Here is a 20,701-nt window from a genome sequence, read left to right as displayed (position 1 = left end):
CTGGGGAATTCTCAGTGCAAGTCAGCATACTGTGTTCATGGCAAACTTCATAGCCTGCTGTGAATAAGTTTTCCTGTGATTTTGGGCACACTTTTCTAACAGTCTGCAGGGCTCTTTTCCCTGGCCTTTACATGGAAGCTCCTCAATCCAGTGTTCTCAAACTTCATATATCACAATCCCCTGGCGGACAGGCAATGACTAGTTCCTTCCCCTAGGGTCTGTGATTCCTCAGTCTGGAATCAGCCCCCAAAGTGACATTTCAACAACTTCCTAGGTGCTGCTGGTGCTGCTGCACACTTCAAGAACCTCTAGCCTTACATGTTCTGTTTCAAGAATTCAGCACAAAGCCAAGTGTCTTCCTAAAGATGGGCTGGAGAAGGACGGGGTTTCCCCTTCTTCCTTTTTCTCCCAGGTCTGTGGTTGCTCGGCCCTGCAGCTTCTCCTTAGAGCTGTCTGTACCCACCTGCATCCCTTTGCTCTAGCATTTCCTTGAGAGAAAGCTCAAATCTTACTCATCACTTAATAAACAGAACAGAAATATGAGTGAATAAAGGAATAGAAGGTTGACTTTACCAGCACTTTTAATATCAAGTATGTGGTTGTAAATCACTAGTACAGTATGCATTTAACAAGTGTGGAGCCTTGGTTCAATCCCAGAAGCACACACACACAAAAGTTTAAAGTCATTGAAAATCATGCTGAAAATGAATCACCTAAAGATCTTGTCAAAATGCATAGTCTGAGAAAGTTAAGAGTAGTGCCTCAAAGTCTGAATTTTTCTTTTTAAATGCTTTTTACTTTACCATTGTATCATACCATATCATATTGTATTGTATTGTACTGTACTGTATTACATTATTGTATTGTATTTTTCCATACAAAGCCTTACTATGGTGCTCAGTGGGCCTCAGATTCCTGAACTCAATCATTTCTTCCTCTCCCTCAGCCTCCCAAATCCTGAGCCCACCAGGTGTCATCAAGCCCAGCTGCGTCTCAGTTTTTAGCAAGTTCCAGCAGAGGTGACTGCAAGGCTTTGTAACAGTGATTGCCTTGATGGTGCATCAGGGTTACACGGGGTTCCTGGACAGCACAGGTCCAGCATGATTACAGACCTATGAAGTCAGAATTGGTGGTGTGCAGCCCAGCCATCAGTACTTTTAGGAAATGCCTCAGCATTTCTATTGTGCAGCCAGAGGTGAGAAGAGCTGATTTCTATGTGATTACTGTGATATATTCAAATAACCTAAGAATTCCGATTTGTATGCTCCAGATTACTGAAGTTTTATATAATTTCTAATGATATGCATGATGCTGGTGCCAAATATGTAATTTTATTCTCTTTAAATTACTTAGCTTAAAATCACATCTTGACTCCATAGTTATCATGATCTATTTTGGCCAGAAAATTTTGAAAGCAATTGAAGCAAAGATTTGCTAAATACTTACTTGAAGTTTACTTAATACTTCAGGTTTCTCAAACAACCATGTTTAAAAGAATCAGTAACTCTTTTAAGCAATTACAGTTATGACACATATTTTTCTTAGAATAGGGCAGTGGGAAAGTCCTGTAGACATCAATGGATTCCAAGTATCAGATGTCATAGTATCTGGCCCTTAAAGGCTACCCCAGAGCCAGGAATTTAGCTCAGCAGTATAAGTGCCGGCCTGGCAAGTACAAGGTTATGAGTTCAATCCCTGGTACAAAAAAAAAAAAAAAAAAAAAAAAACAGGCTAGCCCCAGAGTACCCCATTGTTTTCACGGTCCATCTTAAACAAGCAGAGTCAGACTTTTTAAACATCTATTTTACCAGGGGTGGTGACACATTCCCGTAATCCCAGCACTTGGGAGGCTGAGGCAGGAGGACCAATGTGAGTTCAAGGTCAGCCTGAACTACACAGTGAAACCCTGTCTAAAAAATTTTTTTTATTTTGGGAAGACTTACAAAATAAATATCCACACTTACAGAGAAAGTATATTAAAGAGCATTCTTTCACATTCCAAAAGAAAAATCTCAATTGCATGCCTTCAACTATTAAATCACTTAAGTTCCTCAAAAATATAACTCAATCTACACCTCGGTTTCTACTAATTGTTCACCATCACGTCTGTGTCACAACATAAAGAATGGCTACATGATTGGCTTTGCTCTTATTGTTTAGGAAAACCAGCCCAGATAATGCTAAGCCTTTCCAACCTGGGGTAAAACAGCATGACTTGCATTTAGGGAAGGATATAAACAGCACCAAGTTCAATAAATTATGTTATTATTAAATAACCACCTGACAGAATGGAGAAGTGCCAGGAGAAAGACAAAGGTCTGAATACACATAAATTTCTCCATGGACTGAAAATCATATGCTTATAGCTGACCTCAAACCAAAAAGATGCTTTGAACACATTAACGAAAACATTATAAAATATAAGATCTGACTTTTGTTTCCTCTAATTAATTCAGCAACTCTGATTTCCAATCTGTTCCAGTGCTATCCTACAGAAGAGAAGCCAGAAATCTGGGGAATATTTATTTCTTCTCTACCCAGTTTTCTAAAAGGGAGAATATAAATGTTTTAAAAACTGAAGTGAATGGTAGATAAGCCTTCCACTGATTCTATCAGAAAAAAATGTAAAATGGATTATTTAACATATATTAAAAACTTAATGAGGAAACTGATCACAAGCATTAAATTCAAGAATATTCCTGCAGGGTTTTTTGTTTGTTTGCTTTTTTTTTTTAACTGTGGATCAAACTTAAAACCTTTTACTTGTCAGGCACATGTGCTGCTGAGTTATACCCCTGGCACCTCCTGCAAAATGTTTTTTCTAAGATTATTAATGTGGTAGGAATCACAGATGTGTAAAACATCATTTTTCTAAGATTAGTAATATGGTAGAGTGACAGATTGCTATAGATACTATAATTCTGCATGTCAGTGATCATCTCTGTAATAAATGTGGAAGGTAGAAAAATCTGAAATACTTAAATGTAAGTAAACCCTGTGCTAATACTCTCCCCCTCATGGTAAAATGCCTGAGATGAACAATTTAAAAGGAGAAAACGTTTACCTTGTCTCAAGAGTTTCAATCCATGGTCACTTAGTCTGGTGGCAGAGTCGTGGCATCATGGCATAAAGCACTTGGTGAAGGAAATTGTTCACCTCATGACAACTGGAAGCAGAGAGACAGAGAGAGATTGAGGGAGGGAGGAGACAGAGATAGAGTTCCAACCTAATTTCCTTCCATTATGTTCCACTTTCTGAAAATTCCACCACTTCCCCCATAGTGCTACATGCAAGTGAGCAAGCCTTTAACCAGATAAGTATCCTCTATATTGTAGGCATCTTGGAACAGCATCCCAAATTCTAAGTTTCCTAACAATTGCAACATTAGCAGAATTCTTCCACAGATGCATTTCACACTTGATCATCTCGATGCATAACTGTCATAGTTTTACCTGATCACTGAGGATTACCTGAATCAGAGATATGAAGAAGCAACCAACACTCCAATATAATTCGTCATCAAACTCCAGTTGTCATCTGGCTGGAATCACAAAGGCCACTTCTTCTTGAGCCTGAGATTACAGTAACAGTTCTGAACTAAGACTTCCCTTTCTGTGTCTTTTCAACTCCCCAAAGAAAAAGACTCCCATAAGGGAGAAGAAGCTTCGGATTGAAATGGTGCCCCTGGGTACTCCAGCCCACATTTTATTGTAGGTTTAACAACCTGAGTGACTCATTTAATGAAATTCATAAGAAACGTCATGTCAATGTGCAGCAGAAGATCCATTGGCCACCAGGATCCCATTTAAGAAGTAAACCTTCTAAAGGCCTTTCAACCAATGTAGTGCTGCAAATGGCCTATCCACAGAGAGTAAATTCAAACACAAGCATGAACATTTCACATTACAGTCCAGCGCTAGCGCTGCCAGTATTTCAGACTGACAAATGAAAGCCAGATTCCTAAGCCTTCAGCTTCTGGGTTTGCCAGTTCACATCCAACTGCGCTGGCTCAAACCTTTAGCCCACTCTATATGATCCAGAACCATTGACGAGATGTGGATTTATTTGTTCAAATAATTTTTTCACTGAGAAACTACTGCATGTCAAGCTCAACTCCAAGCACTAGAGATAGGGCAAGAAAAGCAGGCAAATATAATTGCTTCCCCCAAGGATTGGACTTTCTGTGCATGTGTTTGGGGTTTGAGAGTTGGGGAGTGGGTAAGATGCACAGATGGTTGCACTCCACAGCGTTCTCTCCTGCACTCTCTAAACCCAGATAGCTGCCGCTATTTTTCTTGGCTCTGAGGGGAAATACCACTCCCATTTTTTTTTACTTCCCATCAGAACACCACCAATATGTGCTCATGTGTGCAGCAGGCTTTCCAAGGAGATGAAGGCTGACAGGAATGGGACGATAGCATAATGAAATGCAAGCAACAATTTAAAAAGACATATGTGTGTTTAAAAGAAAAAATTCACTGATCTAAAAAGCCAGTTCCCATTCTCACTGGTGGCCGGTTCTTTTTCCCCCTTCTGTTGTGGCTCTTTGCCATCTTCCCCAAGATCTCTCCCCCAAGACTCTTTTCCCAGCTTCCAGCCTCTGACCCTCAATTTCCTTGTACTTTTCTCACGCCAAGAAATTCACCCACAGCTTCCAGAATGTACCCTGGGGTGAGGTGGTTGAAGAGAGAGTCTTCACCTTTCCCACCCAGAAAGTCTGCCAAGATATTTTTTTAGAACAAAGAGCCATCTCACCTACTGTGAATCATGCCACTCTCTAGCTACATGAAAGCAGTTGTAGTCTGTTCCAGTTGCAGTAGAATCGATTTTCTCATTGCAGTCAGCCAAGACTTGTGGAGAAACAACATGCAGAATGAATTGCTAAAGACTACTCTTACAGTACAATTTAAGTAGTCTCATTCATACAGACTTAGAAAGATTCCAAGCAAGTAAGCAACCTATCCCAACATACTCAACATTGAACAAGTACAGTAAGAAATGCTTTAAAAGAAAACTAGATCAGTAACACATATTGCATCAAAATGGCTTTCTAATATATCAGATTCATGAAAGAAATACAAAGAAGGAACCGTGAAAGTAATTCATCATGATTAGTTATTTATAAAAATATTCTAGAGTAGAAAAGACTTCTATAATAATATTGAATCTATAAAAAATTTTTTAAAGGTTTAACAATCAGACTAAAGCATAAGTATTAAATTTCCATGTAACTATCACAAACCAACTGAAAAACAAGCGAGAAAAAAATTTAATGTGTACAACAGATTAAAGTACAATTTCTCTCACATTCTATATCCTATATCAAAATGATATAGGATTTCTATATCACATTCTATATCCTATATCAAAATGATATAGGACCTCTAAATGATATAGGGGAAATATAACTCCCAATCTGTTAAATGTCAGGTATGCCAAGTTCATTTTCCCCAAAAGCAAAGAATAAATTCTAAGGAACAACAATTAAAAGTAGAAAATTTTATTGTGGGAGAGACGGCTCCTGAGAGAGACAGGGAGGGACCCGGAAAATGATTTGTCAATGAGCTCACTTCTCAAAGGAAGATTTATAGAGCAAAATCATGAGGTGGGTACAAAATCAAAAGGTGGGTACAACATGGGGCAAAACTATGAACAACCAATAAGATTACAAGTATAGCCACTTAGGTGATGTTGATCCAATGGGGAAACAAGTCATGTAGCAAGTGTACATGGAAAGAACAAGGACTTTTTTTTTTTTAAAGTAAATCAGGAAGTCCCAGTCATCCACCTAGATGAGCGATGTCTATGTAGACTTTATTAAGCCAGGTAACACTGATTATAGTATATTGTTTATCTATCAGGAAAGTATGTAGGTCTAGCCATTCTATCTTTATCTTGATTCTTGACCTTCAACAAATGTATCTCCAGTCACAGTTACAAGGTGTTCTTAACTTCTTCACTGACTCTTTCAGGGGTTTAGCCCTTCCTGACTGCCTATGATATTTCTACCTAACTTAGCTGTCTATAATAAAAAGTGAACAATAAAATTTTTTTAAATAGGCAAAAAATATGAACCAAAAATACATACACAAACAAAATGATTACTAATAAAAAATATGTTCAACCTCAGTTGTACTGAAATAAATAAACATTTTTTAAAAGGTAATTTTTTTCTTAGCATACTGGAAAATACAGTAACACCTTGGTTCATGAACACTTCTGTTCACAAACAGACTCTTTCAGCAAAATGTTGCTTCCATTCTCAAACTCTCCATTGGGTGAGGAACATAACTGTAGCCATGTTCCCCACATGAGCATGAGCGTGGCCATCTTCCCCAGCATCATGGAAGGAATTATGAACCCACATACTACTGTACATCAAAATGTACAATAACTGGTTTTGGTAATGATAAGAGGAAACATCATTTTCATAGACTATTGGTATGAATATCAAATTTGTGCCAACTTTTTTTTTTGTCTTTTTCATTTTTACCGGTACCAGGGGTCAAACTCACGACTGCACACTTGCAAGGCAGGTGCTTATGCTGCTGAGCTAAATCCCCAGCTCCCTTTTTGATACTTAGGCAATACCTGATTCAGAAATTTCATTTGTCATCATTTTTCTTCAGATTTATAATAAAAGATGTGTCTTTGTCACTTTCCTCATCACTGGGATATGATGTCCTACACCTACAGCTTAAAGGATGGGAGCTTTACTTTGGTTCAAGGATTCAGTCCATGTTTGACTGGCTCCAATGCAGAAAATGCATAATAGAAGGGCATGACAGAGAAAAGGTGATCAACTCATGGAATCCAGAAAGCAGAGAGAGAAAAGGGAGAAGCCAGGGATAAATTACACCTCTATAGGTCATGTTCCGAGTGACCAGCCTCCAACCAGGCCCCACATCCTAAACTCATCAGTAATCCAATGACCTTCCACAAACATGAGAGTTTGGGGGACACTTTACATCTATATCAAACATTCTTTCCCTGGCCCCCAAAATGCTCTTCTCACTATCAGTATGCAAATTGTAACTAGTCCATCTCTAAGAGTCACTAAAGTTGTAAAAGTTCCAATATTGCTTAAAAGTCCAATACTAGAGTCTCCTTTGAGATTTCAAGTAAACTCTTAGCTGTGAGCCCCTGTAAAAATCAAAAAGAAAGTTATATAGTTTCAACATTCAGTGGCATGGAGTGAACATTCTCATTCCAGAAGGGAAATGATGAGGAGCACAAAACTTTGGGAAGCTAAAATGTAAAACCAAAATGGCTGGGTTCCACAAAACTATCTAACCAAGTCCCATTCTGCCCTCTGCCCAGCCCCCTATATAAAGAAACACCAAAAGGGCTCAGACTTTGGGATCCCTAGCTCCTCTAAGTCTGCTTGTCTAATAAACTGGTTCATTCTACCTCTTTGAGTGCCTCTCTGTTCTTTGGTGGTGTTAGGTTCAATACAACAGCGGGAGACAGGAAGGAATGGGACCAAAACCCTGCAGGACAAATATTCAATCCTGTACTTCTGTGTATAGCACCCATGGCAATTTGCAGCAAGAAGTAAACTCTTAAAGAATTGGGCATCCCTGTCCTTCTAATTGCAACCCATGTGGCTTCTCTAGTGCAGTGATTCCTCTCACTCTGGAGGCTTTCCTCAACAAAAGATACACGTTACCAGCAACTCCAACTTCATGGGGTCTCCACCACACTTTTGGCTTTAGTCTCACAGATTCATAGAGTCCTATTAGGAACACATTTCCTGGCCTTCTAGATCTTCTTCTGAAATCTGGGTGGAAGCTTCCCTAACCAAACAACTCTTGCATTCTGCATGCCAGTAAAATTAGCACCACAAGGATAATGCCAAGGCCTGTTGCTACCTTGAGTGGTAGCCTACCCCTTTGATAATGGCTGCCACAACCTTTGAGTACTTGGATGGCTGAGTATTTTGAAATGAACTGCAAGAAAAAAATGTCTAGGGCTGGTCTCCAGCCAGGAACCTGAGGGCTCTCTTCTCAGATGAAAGCTTTACAGTTTGTACCCTTGAACTTGCAAAGGGTACAACCTTGCTGATTCCTGAGATGCATTCAAGCTATCTTTCCTATTGTCCTGAAGCAAAGTACTTAGCTTCCTTTTCATTCAAATCTTTTTAGCAACCATTCTATCCATAGTCTCATTTGCAGCTGCTTTCTGATAAAACTTCAAACTTTTAAATCATTTGACTCTGCCATTTGCTCCTGATTCTCACTGTAGGTCTCACTAAATGTAGCAAGCAGGAATCATGCTATATCCTGAATACTGGACTACTTTGAAATTTCCTCCACCAGATTACTTAGTCTATTGCCCTTAATTTCAGTTTTCCAAAAGTCTCAGAACACAAGCTAAAAGTAGACCATAATACATATGGCCTCCAGTCCAACTACTAATAGAGTCCTTGTTCCTGCCTAAAACCTCTGGAGTCTAGCCTTTGCCATATGTATTTTTTTCAGCATTTTCATCTACTGAGCTCTGACCAGACTCTCCCACCAAGCTCAGGTTACAGTGTTTTAGGGCTTTTCTTGTTGGCATTTCCAAATCTTTCCAAATTCGTCCTAAGAACCAATTCCTAAGACTTCTGAAACAGATGGTTAAGTAGAGTCAGAGCAATTGTCCCATTCCAAGTACCAAAATCTGTCTTAGTCACTTTCCTCATCACTAGGACACAATACCCTACACCTATAATTTAAAAGAAGAGATATTTATTTCGCCTCATGGTTTTGTCCAGAGTCATCTGGATTCAAATCAGAAATGGCATGGTGGATAAGTTGGCAGCAAAAAAGATGCTTACCCTAAGGCAGCCAAGAAGCAGAGAAAGAAGGGAAGAACCAGACAGAAGAATGTGCTCTCCCCACTCCTGCACCCAGTGACCACTTCCAATCAGCCCCCACCTCATAGCAGCACATTCAACTATGAACTCATCAATGGCTTAATCCACCAATGAATTAAATCACTGATGAATGTAGCATCCCCGTTATCCAATCATCTTTCACAAACCTGAGCATTTTGGGGGACATTTTAGATCAAAATCAGGATTTAGCTTTTGCAGCATGATCACTACAACACAACTATAACATTATAAATTATCACATTAGGAGTGGCCATATGAATCATGATACATTCTGACAATAAATATGTGCAACCATATAGATAGAATGAGTTGATAGAATAAGTTGGTAACTTTTAAAATTATATCATAGATACATTTTTAAGTAGGGAAAGCAACAATCATATTTGTATAAAGAAAACATGTACACATGTCACTTCTGATTTTCAGCCTCAAAAACTGAAACATATTTAGAAAAAGGTAACTTTATCTCTGTAAAACTAGATAGGGTGTCTATATTGAATTCCTATTTGACCAAATGGGAAAAAGAAATTGATGTTCTACTTTTCCCAGGGTTATTTTTAAGATTTGTGGAGGCTTGAAAAAATTGGACAAGCATTAAAGAGACAAACACATCTATTCCCTGGAATAGTCATCTATCCACTCTGGCATCCATGAGTCATCTTTTTCTTCCATCTGGCCTTCCTGATCATTTCATTGAGAACTGATATTTAACTGGCACCCAGCAGTGCAAAAAATACCATGTTTCTACCAATTGTTAAAATTGTGAAAATAGGGCCAGGGATTTAGCTCAGCAACATAAACACCTGCCTGGCAAGTGCAAGGTCATGAGTTCAATCCCCAGTACCAAAAAGAAAAGTGAAACTATTCTAAACAGTCAGTGAACAAAGCTCGCTGCAGCAAAACCTGGCTACAACAAGTCTGCTCTACCTTGGGGAGCCTCTCCTGCTTGCTTCCTTATCCAATTATTGCTAGGCACAGCCGCTCTTCTTGACTGCAGCTTTCTAACAATATCTCATTCTAAGAGGAAACAGATGGACAAAAATGGGCTCTGCGTAGGTTACTAAGAATTATCTTGAAGGTAAGAACCAGTTTACAAAAATAACAAGGACCTATTTTCAAAGTAGTGGCCAATAGATTTTTGTTCACAAATCCAATATATTATAAAGGGCTTTGATGGCCAAAATACCCTCTAAGGCATAACTGAATAAGGTTCTGATATTTTGGCACCATGAATTAAGAATGATGCAAACAAGACACAATCTTTGTTGTAAGATCTGTAAAAGTGAGACATCTTTCAAAAAGATGCCAATCTGAGGATACAGCTCAGTGGTAGAGCACTTTCCTAGCATGTGTGAGGCCCTGGGTTCCATCAGCAGCCACACACACACACACACACACACACACACACACACCACACACCACACCACACATACCGACAGAGTATACCATCTTCTCCCTGATTCCTTACAGGCTCTATTTCTGTGACAGTTCAATTACAAAGCTAATTTCCATGAGAAGTCCCCAAGTATTGTTTGGGTAGAGACAAAAATCGCTTCTTCTAGATAAGTCATTAACAGAGGGTTTCAAATTTATTGCTGTGTGTCCTATGGTAGTACTTGTCATCTAAAATGCCACCTACCAGTTGAATCTCTTTATAAGAAAATCCAAATGATTCATTACAAAGAACTCATACACTTGAAAGATAGAGTTTTCCCAAAGGAAAATGTGCTTAGACAACAGTCAATCTGCCGAATACATCAGTCAGGGTTCACAAGTAAATTTTAGCCAAATATTGGACTAAGCATGATAAAGCAAAATTGAGAATAAAGGCCTTATAGAAAGCATAGACACAGGCAGCTTTACAACAGCAAAAGAGGAAGTAAGATAGCTAGAAAAATAATGAACAAAAGTGTTAGAGCATGATACTGTGTGGTCATATTCTGCAGATAACATGTGGTCATTTGTTTGACCATATGATATCTGCAGATCTAAAGTAAAGGTTATCTCCTTCTAAAGACCATCTGCTTGTGGAGAGTACCTAAGAATTCTCAATTTGAGGTCTCTTACAATAACTATACTTTAATAATTCAAGGATGCTTCTTGAGAGACATAAATGGAAGAAACAATTCTTTGGAGTATCACTACTATGCTAGATATTAACATGTAGTGTCTAATAGAGTCTTTTCCTTTCAGGTTCAAGGGGTGCCTATAATTTTATTTATTTCCACATTTTTTTTAATCGGTACTGGGAACTGAACTCATGACCACACGCCTGCAAGGCAGGCGTTTATGCTGCTGAGCTAAATCCCCAGCCCCAATTTGTATTTATTCCAAAAGACCAAGTCTCCAGATTTTATATCAAATAAGAAATATTAAATGCTTAAGAAAGGCTAAGTCATGGATGATAAAACAGTATACTTCACGAAGCCCCTGCAATATTTGGTCTCCACTACTTGTGATAGGTTGAACTGCAGAATTGGAAGCGATATTACCAGATGCTTGCCTTGCAACTTTACAACACTTTCCCCTATGGAGGGGAGAGTTGATGAAATCCAGGAAAAACCGAGTCTCTTTTTCAAGAGTCTCTAAGAACTTTGTTAATTTGAGTTTCAGAAACTCCACTTGTACTTTCTGTCATTCCTGAAGTTTTTGTGTAATATACACAGTGGAGTCTCTGTTTAATCTACAGGACTTTTACAGAACTTTTTTTAACAGTTGCAGAACGCAGACTGAGATTAGAGACATCGGTTGGAATTTCCCAAGTCAAGAACACAAAACCAAACATTTGCTTTAATTCATAATAATGTGGAAGTGGTATTTTACTTCTTCTTAGAATATAGGAAGTTCAAGAATCTCACTGTTTTTTTCTGCAAACTTGTTTCACTGAACAATATACTGGTTTATTCCTGAGTTTATGACTTGTTCCCTATCACTTAAGGCACAAAGGGGCACTTGGACCAGGTTTTAACCCTTTAGCTTAGACCAAGTACAGGGTTATTAGACCATTAATCAGGGCAGCTGGGCTATAGCCAGAATTTCAAGAGCCCGGCACTGGCCAGCTAATATGAAGTTTTTAATAGCATTATACCACATGTACAGATTTATGTTCTCATAGCATCAAAGAATGAAGTTTGTGAACCAAAGGAGGAAGATAGGAGAAATTTATTGGAAAGAAGAAGATGGAGGAGAAAAAAGATGAGGGGGAAGGGAGAGAAAGAGGAGGGAAAAGAGGGAGGAAGAGCTGTTCCTGGATTTCCAGGAGGGGTCCTGAGTGGGTAGCTGCTGAGGTTCTTTTCCAAGAATATTTTATATGGCAAAATCACAACTTGGATAGCTGTAGGTCAAACGAAAATCAGCCTAGAGAATTACAAGTACTCTACTATTACAAGTTTACTCTACTAATCTTGATCCAGCAGAGAAGTGAGGAATGTAGCAAGAGCATATGGAGAGCATCATTAACTTTAGCTTATCTATAATTTCTAGCATAAAAAGAACAAAGGCATTCCTGGAAATGATGGGAGTATCCAGATGCCCAGATTGTCACCCACCTAGCCTCTGATGTCCTATCTAGACGGATGGACCATGTAGTGTCGATTGTTGTACACTCTCAAGCTGCAGAGGAGGCTGGCAGGCCTGGCTACCCTGTCTCCACCTGGAGGCCTGGTTCTCTTCACATTCACCTCCAGCCACAATTCTGGTGGGTCTCATCTTCTGTGCAGATTTGCTTGAGAGCCCATTCCATCTCTGAATGTCTATTGATTTCTATCTAACATAGCTGTCTGCAATATTATGATCATTTGTTCAGGCAGTTAAATGCCTTGGAGTGAATCTGAATCCTGAATTGAACCCACATAGGAAGCTCAGAGGAACATGTAAGGATTTATGTGCAGTTAATGTCTTAGGTGGGGTTAAACGGTACATGAAAAGATTCTCCCCTTCTCCCACCTTTTCAGGAACTTTGAGAGACTCTGTTAATTTCTGCAAGTCACTATTTAGGCCACTGGCAGAGCAACAGATCAAGTCGGTGGAATGGGGTAGGAAAAACTCCATTATGCTATAGTTGGTAAGAAAAGTATCTGTTATGTAGTGTGGCTTGAAGAATGTGGAGTCATTGCCATGAAGTCAAGACCTGGCTTTTCAACCTGGTATCCATAAAGGGCAAGGTAGAAACACTGGCGTGTCCTACAAACAAACCCCACAACCTAAGCAATATTCTCGTTGTTTGTAACAGTTTATATATAAATTTTATTTATAGTTGATTTCTATTTCTATGTATTGATTATTTACACATTATTTTTGAGAAACATGGTCCTGGATTTGGAAAAAATAGCTAGCTTTAAGAAGGACTGGGACAATCGATAAGCTATAAACTCTGTATTCAGGTTAAATTTCCTAACTTTGAGCATTGCACTGTAGTTATAGTAGACAAACTGAAGTAATGGGAAGGAGTTGTTAGAAATGCTCAGATTGTTCAAGAAAAAAAATTTTTGTGAGTAGGTATGTGCACTCACACTCACACATGCACACACATATATTCAGAGAAAGGGAAAAAAGAGAGAGAAGTAAAGAATATCAAGCAAATATGCCGAAGTGTAAATAATTGTTCAATCCTTGTAAATGGTACATAATGTCCACTGTTCCTATAAATTTGAAATAACAGCAAAATAAAAAATTACAGAAATATATATATCAAAAAAAGAAATATATATATCATATAAAAATACACTAAAAATAAATTTAAAAACATAAAAATATACATAGCAAAATATAAAGTTACGGAAATATATATTGTGTTATATATGACATATATAAACATATGACACAAAAATATATATAATAAAATATAAAGTTACACAAAGATAGATAGATAATTTTGCTGTAGAGTGCTCTGACTTTCCCAGATTTTAAAGGATCTAAGCTTTCATTAACTCTTTACTAAGGAACCCGAGACCAGATCTGAGTTCAAATTTCTCAGAAGTACCAACAGCCAATAAATATATGAAAAAATGCTCAGAATCATTGGTCTTTCAAGAGACTCAAACTGAAACAATGCTGAGGTTCCATTTCATTCCAGAAAGAATGGCTATCATCAAGAAATCAACCAATAACAAATGTTAGAGGGGCAGTGGGGGGAAAGGAATCCTTCTCCACCTTTGGTGGGAGTGTAGGCTGATGCAACCACTGTGGGAATCAGTATGGAGATCCCCCAAAAAACTCCCCCAAAACACATTTGACCCAGCTATTCCCTTTCTGGGAATCTTCCCAGAAGAATTATAGGCATCATACCACAGCAATATATGCACTTCCATTTTTAGAGCAGCACAATTTCTTATTAGCTAAATCTTGCAATCAACCCAATGCCCATCAACAAATGAATGGATAAAAAAAGATGTGTTTTTTAATATAATGGAATATTATTTGGTAATAAATAAAGATAAACTTGAGACATTTATAGTTAAATGAATGAACCTTGAGACCATCACCACAGGTGAAGTAAACTGGACACACATGTAAATATCACATTATCTTTCTGGTGTGAGAAACTGAAAATGTAAATAAGAGCATAAATGTAAATAGATATTGTGAAATAGGAAGAAAGTTCAAAAGGAAAAAGGAAGGAGAGGGAGGGGAAAGGAAGGAAGAGAAAGAAAAAATGAGAGGAAAGGATAAAATGAAAATCAACTTTTGTGAATGGGGGAGGAAGGGGAGCTTGAAAAGGGGCTGGGAATAGGGAAAAAACAAAAAGAGGAAATCGAGAACCAGCAGTGTCTCCTGAGATCCAAGCCATGTTGGAACTTAGGACTCTGGGAAGCCAAGCCAGCACCTCCCCTCCCTGGTAAGCGGAGGCAGGGTGGCACACTGCAGCCCTTCCAGGGGGAGAACTATCAGTGTCTCCTGAGATCCACGTCATGTTGGAACTGAGGACGCTGTGAAAACAAATGACCATCCTGCCTCCCTGCTTAGCAATAGTGAACCTACTCTACAGGGCCTAGAGTCAAATATCCCACTTCCCCTATCTTCCTCCTCCTCTCCCTCCCTGCCCATTAGCAAGTGGAAACCAGAAATCTGAGCATCTCCTGGGAGGTTGGCCATAGCAAATAAGGGGGACTTCCTTCTACCATTTCTTTGAAGACAAATATTTTTATTACTGTTTTGCTCTTTTCTGATTAATGGTACTGCTCTATTCAATATTCTGTTTTGATAAGTTCTATAGTGTTCTATATTTCATCTCATTTTGATATACGGGATTGAAAGAACAACTATTATAAAGATAACAAAATATATTGTGATACCTATTACTGTTATCCGGGTAACCTGCTGTGAAGTTCTGTACCAATTTCACTGTACGATCTTAGTTGGCTTTATTCTGACTTGTTCTGTTGTATACTTTCAAAATAAAAAAAAAAGAGGAAACCAAGATTTTTTTTAAAACTCTGTATTATTTCTATCCTTTTTTGTTTTGCTTTTTTAAATGAGAAAACTGAGGTACAGAGAAGCTAGATACATCATGTACAAATACATGATGATACAAATTCCCTACAATGAATGTGGTCATCATTTCTAACAACTCCTTCCCATTACTTCAGTTTGTTTACTATAACTACAGTGCAATGCTCAAAGTTAGGAAATTTAACCTGAATACAGAGTTTATAGCTTATCGATTGTCCCAATCTTTCTTAAAGCTAGCTATTTTTTCCAAATCCAGGACCATCTTTCTCAAAAATAATGTGTAAATAATCAATACATAGAAATAGAAATAAAATAATGTGTAAATAATCAATACATAGAAATAGAAAATAAAAAAGATACATCATGTACAGATACAAATTCCCTACAATGAATGTGGTCATCCTATATACCTAAATTGCACCAATAAACAAATAAAAAATATATATATTGAAAAATCCCAACTCCATTACCTATTACTTGTGTGATTTTTGAGCACATCTTAGCTTCTCTATACCTCAGTTTTCTCATTTAAAAATTAGGATACTCAAAGATTTATTTACAAGCCTCCTATAAGGATTAACATGTCCAAATTAATACATGTGAAGATGAATCCAGTTGTCTACTCATCATCCACTTGGACATCTAATAGTAACAAATTAACGTGTCCAAAACTGGTTCTACAAACACTTTTCTGTTGATCTTTCCCATCTCAGCTGATGGCATCTCCACTATTCAATTCCCCACACCAAAAAAAAACTTTAGAAGCATAGTTTACCTGTCATCAGCCTAACTAGAAATCATGTTAGCCTCAACATTCAAAATACATCCTGAGTCCAACCACTCTGCACAACTCCCACTGCTGCTTCCCTGGTCAGGCTTCCATCTCCCTCCCCAGGGTTATAGCAATAGCCTCCCCACTTGCACTTTGCACTATGCCCTCCTCTATCTCAACTCAGCAAGACTGACCCTTTTAACTTTTCAGATAGTGTTGTTTCTCTTCCTAAAAGTTGCTCCCCAAGAGCTGGAGGTGTATGTTATGACAGAGCTCTTGCTACCATGCACAATTTATGATTCTAGGTTCAATCACAGTGCTTAAAAAACAAAGAATGAAAAAACAAGTAGAACAACAAAAACAAAACAACTGTCCCCCCATCCCACTAAGAGCAAATGTGAAGGTTGCGGCTGTTTCTTGACACACATGACACACTTCTGCTCCAGTATATTTCCCCAGCTGGTCTCTCTGGTTAAATATTTGTGCTCTATTTAATAGGTGCACGAGACCAGCTTGCTAGCCTCCTCGGCCTTACTTACTTAGATAGCATCCTCTCAATAAGACCCTCTTGATTACCTTGTCACAATACCTTTCACCCACTCTCTTTTTCCCAAAGCATTTCCCATCTTCTCTAATGCTGATTACTTATTTATTGTTTACTGTCAGAGTGCTCACTCTTCAAGAGCAGGAAAGTTTTCTTCTCTTTTTCTCTTTTTTTTTTTTTCTTTTTCACTGATATATCCACAACACCTAGAGGAGTACCTAGCCCATCTCAGACACTCAAATAAAAATTCCATTGACCAAATAAAACACAAAAATACCAGGCCCACGGCCCCACTAGGTAAGTGTACTTTCTCCAGGAGAAATATTTAGAGGAAAACGAAAAAAAAGAATTTTTGAACCTAAAAATAAAATTCTGAGAATCTAAAAGAGAAAAAATAATTTAATTTAAATTGAAAAATTCAATTTAGAAATCAGTACAAAGTTATAAAAAGTTATATTGCATGATAAATTAAAAGAGCTTTGTTATTTATTACTGTACATAGCAGCTTTTCAATACAATATCCAGGCAGCAGTCCCTGTGCAGTTCCCTTAATGACAGCTATTGTGTTTGGCATAGAAACAAGAACAGAGTTGAAGGTATTTAATAATACTGCTTTTCAACTAGGTATGGTGGGGCGTATCTACTCAGGAGGCTGAGGCAAGAGAGTCACAATTTAGAGGCCAGCCTGCACAACTTAGCAAGATCCTGTCTCAAAATAACAGTTTACAAGGGATGCGGTTACAGCTCAGCTCTCCCTGAGAACCACAAAAATGAAAATAAAAATATTCCTTTTCGGATAAATGGGAAAAGTTGGTACCTAAAAACCCCATCCCTTTAGCAACACTAAATATATTAATTTGCTCAGGCTGCCAAAGTCAAGTCCCACAGAATGTGTGGCCTGAGAAAGAGAGGTTTATTTACTCACAATTTTGGAGCCTGGAAATCCAAAATCAAGGTGTCAGCAGGTTGGTCTCCCCTGAGGTCTCTCTCCTTGGCTTGTCCATGTGCATTCTCTATGCCCTCACATGGTCCGACTCTGTGTCTCTCTCCAAATCCCCTCTTTTTATAATGATGCCAGTCATACTGGGCTAGAGCCCATCCTCAAGACCTTTGTTTCATTTCACTGTCACATTTTGAGGTGCAAGGAATTAGAACTTTAGCACATGAAAAAATACAACATAAGAGAAAGCATCACTCAGCTCACAGCACTGCTAAGACCAAAGCAGAAATTGTGCTGAGAAGGAATGAAATTAAGCTAGACTTTCTTTCGCTGAGTCTAGTAGAACAAAGATGTAAGATGTTTGGCAGCCAGTTAGACACTGGCAGCCCTGAGGGACAAAGGGCTGTGTGTGCATTGTGAGCTCCTTCCAATGATCCGCCACCTGACCATCTATTTTCAAAACTTGGCCTTCAGCCTTCTTAGGCCCCATAGCCTATGCCCAGTGATATCAACAACAGGAGCATTTTTCAAAGACCCTCTCTCCTTGGACTAAGAGTTGATTTAAATTCTTACAGAATTAGGCCCAGGAGGGAACACGGACCACCTGAAAAGAGCAAGGAAGACATTTTTGAGCTATGGACATTCCAAATAAGCCCCAAGAGAAATGTCTATAAACATCATAATCACCAGAGTTCCCTGAACCCCAGGAGTAACATTCATGTGCCTAAAAATATACCCAGGCCCATGCTCAGTGCAAATGCCTCCATAGCACTGTCCGCCTTCTTGCTCAAAGGTAGACTCTATATGTATTTGTCTAATTTACAATACACTCTTCTTGTACTTCTGCAAGGCTGCCTATTTGTCTTCACTGAATTCTTTCATCGAGGACACAAAGAACTGAGGACCAAGGAGTGAGGACCCCACTTTCCAGGGATGAACCTATAACACAGGTCTCTTCTGAAATGTGCTCAAAATTGTTCACCTTAAAGTACAGGGGAAAAGGGGGCTGGGGATTTAGCTCAGTGGCATAAGCGCCTGCCTTGCAAGCAGGCAAACATGAGTTTGATCCCTGGTCCCAATAAAAACGAAAAAGACAAAAAAAAAAAAAAAAAAAAAAAAGTACAGGGGAAAAAAATGTTTTTCCTTCTACTATCCCCAGATTCAATGGCTGGGGGCCACAGATCAAATTGATAGAAGACATAGTGACAAATAAAAATGACTTCATAATTATGCACCTATACAAGAAATGTCCTTTAAAAATAGGTCTCAAAGATGGGGCAGGATGATGAATGTTTATATACTTTTATAGCATCTTGGATCTTCTGGGTGGGAGCGACAAGTTCAGGCAAGAGAAAGGAGAAAATGTGGGGTGTGAAAAATTTATCTTGTCACACAGATAAGAGTCTCTCAGATGAATTGTCATTTGGACAACTGGTTAGCTGACATCCTGGCAAGGAGAACTGTATAAAAATTGAATTCGCTTTTATAAATGGAAACTTCCTGTATTTAAAAACAGAAACTCATGCTCTATTTCTAAATAATTAGGGAAATACAAAAGCTTCTCCTAAATCTAATGGTTTGCCTTTAGCTCAAAATTATCCACCTATCAGAGGTATATTTTGATATGAAATATTGTGTATCTTCTAGAAGTACATATGTATACCAAATTTGAAATTTCTTCTTTTTTTGTGTTATTGTGCATCATACCTTTACAATGCTATTTGTACCTCTTCAATGCTATTTTAAAATCATTATTTGAGCAGCCTCTGAAATTGAATAAGGATTGTTATTGAAGAAGATAACACGTTTCATAAATGCTCTCTACTTTTCCTCTATTAAAATGTTTAAAACTGGGTGATCCTCAAATATCACTATTTTCTTGACAGTTTGCACACTTTCATTTAAAAGTTAGGTTTTTAAATCACATTTATAATTCAAGAATTGCATTTTAAATCTACACCCAGAACATATAATAATTAAGATCCCAGACATGCAACATAAAACCAGAATACTAAAATCTGTTAGAGAAAAGACACAATTCATTTATCAAGGAAAGCCCATTAAAATTACAGCAGACTTTTCAGCACAAACCCTCAAGTCAAGACAACTTTGAGTGAAGTATTTCAAGCCCTGAAAGAAAACAACTTTCAACCCAGATTGATGTACCTTGAAAAACTTTCTTTGAAATTTACAGGATAAGTAAGATACTTCCATGACAAAGAACAACTGAAGAAATTCATGTCCACCAAACCAACCCTAGAAAGTGTACTAAAAGACATACCAGAGAGAAATAAAAATGATCACAGCTCCCAGAACAACAGTATAAAGAAACAACCAGACAGTGCAAGCAATTAAACCAGTGGGAAAAGCAGAAAACCAACAACAGGAAAATAACATGATAAAGTTGAGTCAGTACATATCAATTATATCCATCAATGTAAATGGCCTCAATTCACCTATTAAAAGAAATAGATTGACAGAATGGATAGGAAAATAGGATTCAACAATATGCTGTATTCAAGAAACACATCTGACTCAAAAGGAAACTCATAGACTAAAAGTCAAAGGTTGGAAAACAATATTCCATGCAACAGAAACTCAGAAAAAAGTAAGAGTAGCTATTCTGTTTGTAGACAATGTGAACTTCAAACCAAAAATGATCAAAAAAGATTTAAAAAAGGTCCTGCAGGCTTGTCAGAGGAATAATTCAAGAGGAAGAGCTAACAATCATAAATATATATGTACCAAATATAGGAGCACTTTACTATATAAGATAAATACTAATAGAAATGAAAAATCAAATGAGCAACAACACAATTATAATAGAGGACTTTTATACTCCATTGTCACAAAGAGACAGATCAACTAGACAAAAAGTCAGCAAAGAAATAACAGAACTGAATCAAACCTGTAAACAAATGTAGTTAGTAGATATTTACAGAGTGTTCCACCAAACCACATCAGAATACTTATTCTTCTCAGCTGCACATGAGACATTCTCCAAAATAGACAATCTATTAGCCCATAGAACATTCTTAAGTAAATGTAAAGGGAATGAAATTATCCCATGCATATTATCTGACCCTAGTGCTCTGACATTGGAAATTAATAGCAAAA

General features: G+C 37.9%; 1 long non-coding RNA gene across 3 annotated transcripts in view; it reads right to left on the bottom strand.

Moving 5' to 3' along the window:
• LOC134475838 (uncharacterized) overlaps positions 1-17,931 on the bottom strand; it is a 29,824-nt gene extending 11,893 nt beyond the window's left edge. For all 3 annotated transcript variants that reach the window (XR_010047126.1, XR_010047128.1, XR_010047127.1), the window contains exons 1-4: positions 17,570-17,931; positions 4,756-4,850; positions 3,471-3,572; positions 3,065-3,166 (exon numbers count right to left, since the gene is read on the bottom strand). This is a non-coding gene — a long non-coding RNA (uncharacterized LOC134475838). The remainder of the gene's footprint in view (positions 1-3,064; positions 3,167-3,470; positions 3,573-4,755; positions 4,851-17,569) is intronic.
• Between the last annotated feature and the right edge of the window lie 2,770 nt (positions 17,932-20,701).

Source organism: Cavia porcellus, unplaced genomic scaffold (genome assembly GCF_034190915.1).
Source record: "Cavia porcellus strain 051 isolate PalLab524CR breed Dunkin Hartley unplaced genomic scaffold, mCavPor4.1 scaffold_1, whole genome shotgun sequence".
Lineage (NCBI taxonomy): Eukaryota > Metazoa > Chordata > Mammalia > Rodentia > Caviidae > Cavia > Cavia porcellus.
This window is presented reverse-complemented; position numbering and strand designations above follow the sequence as displayed.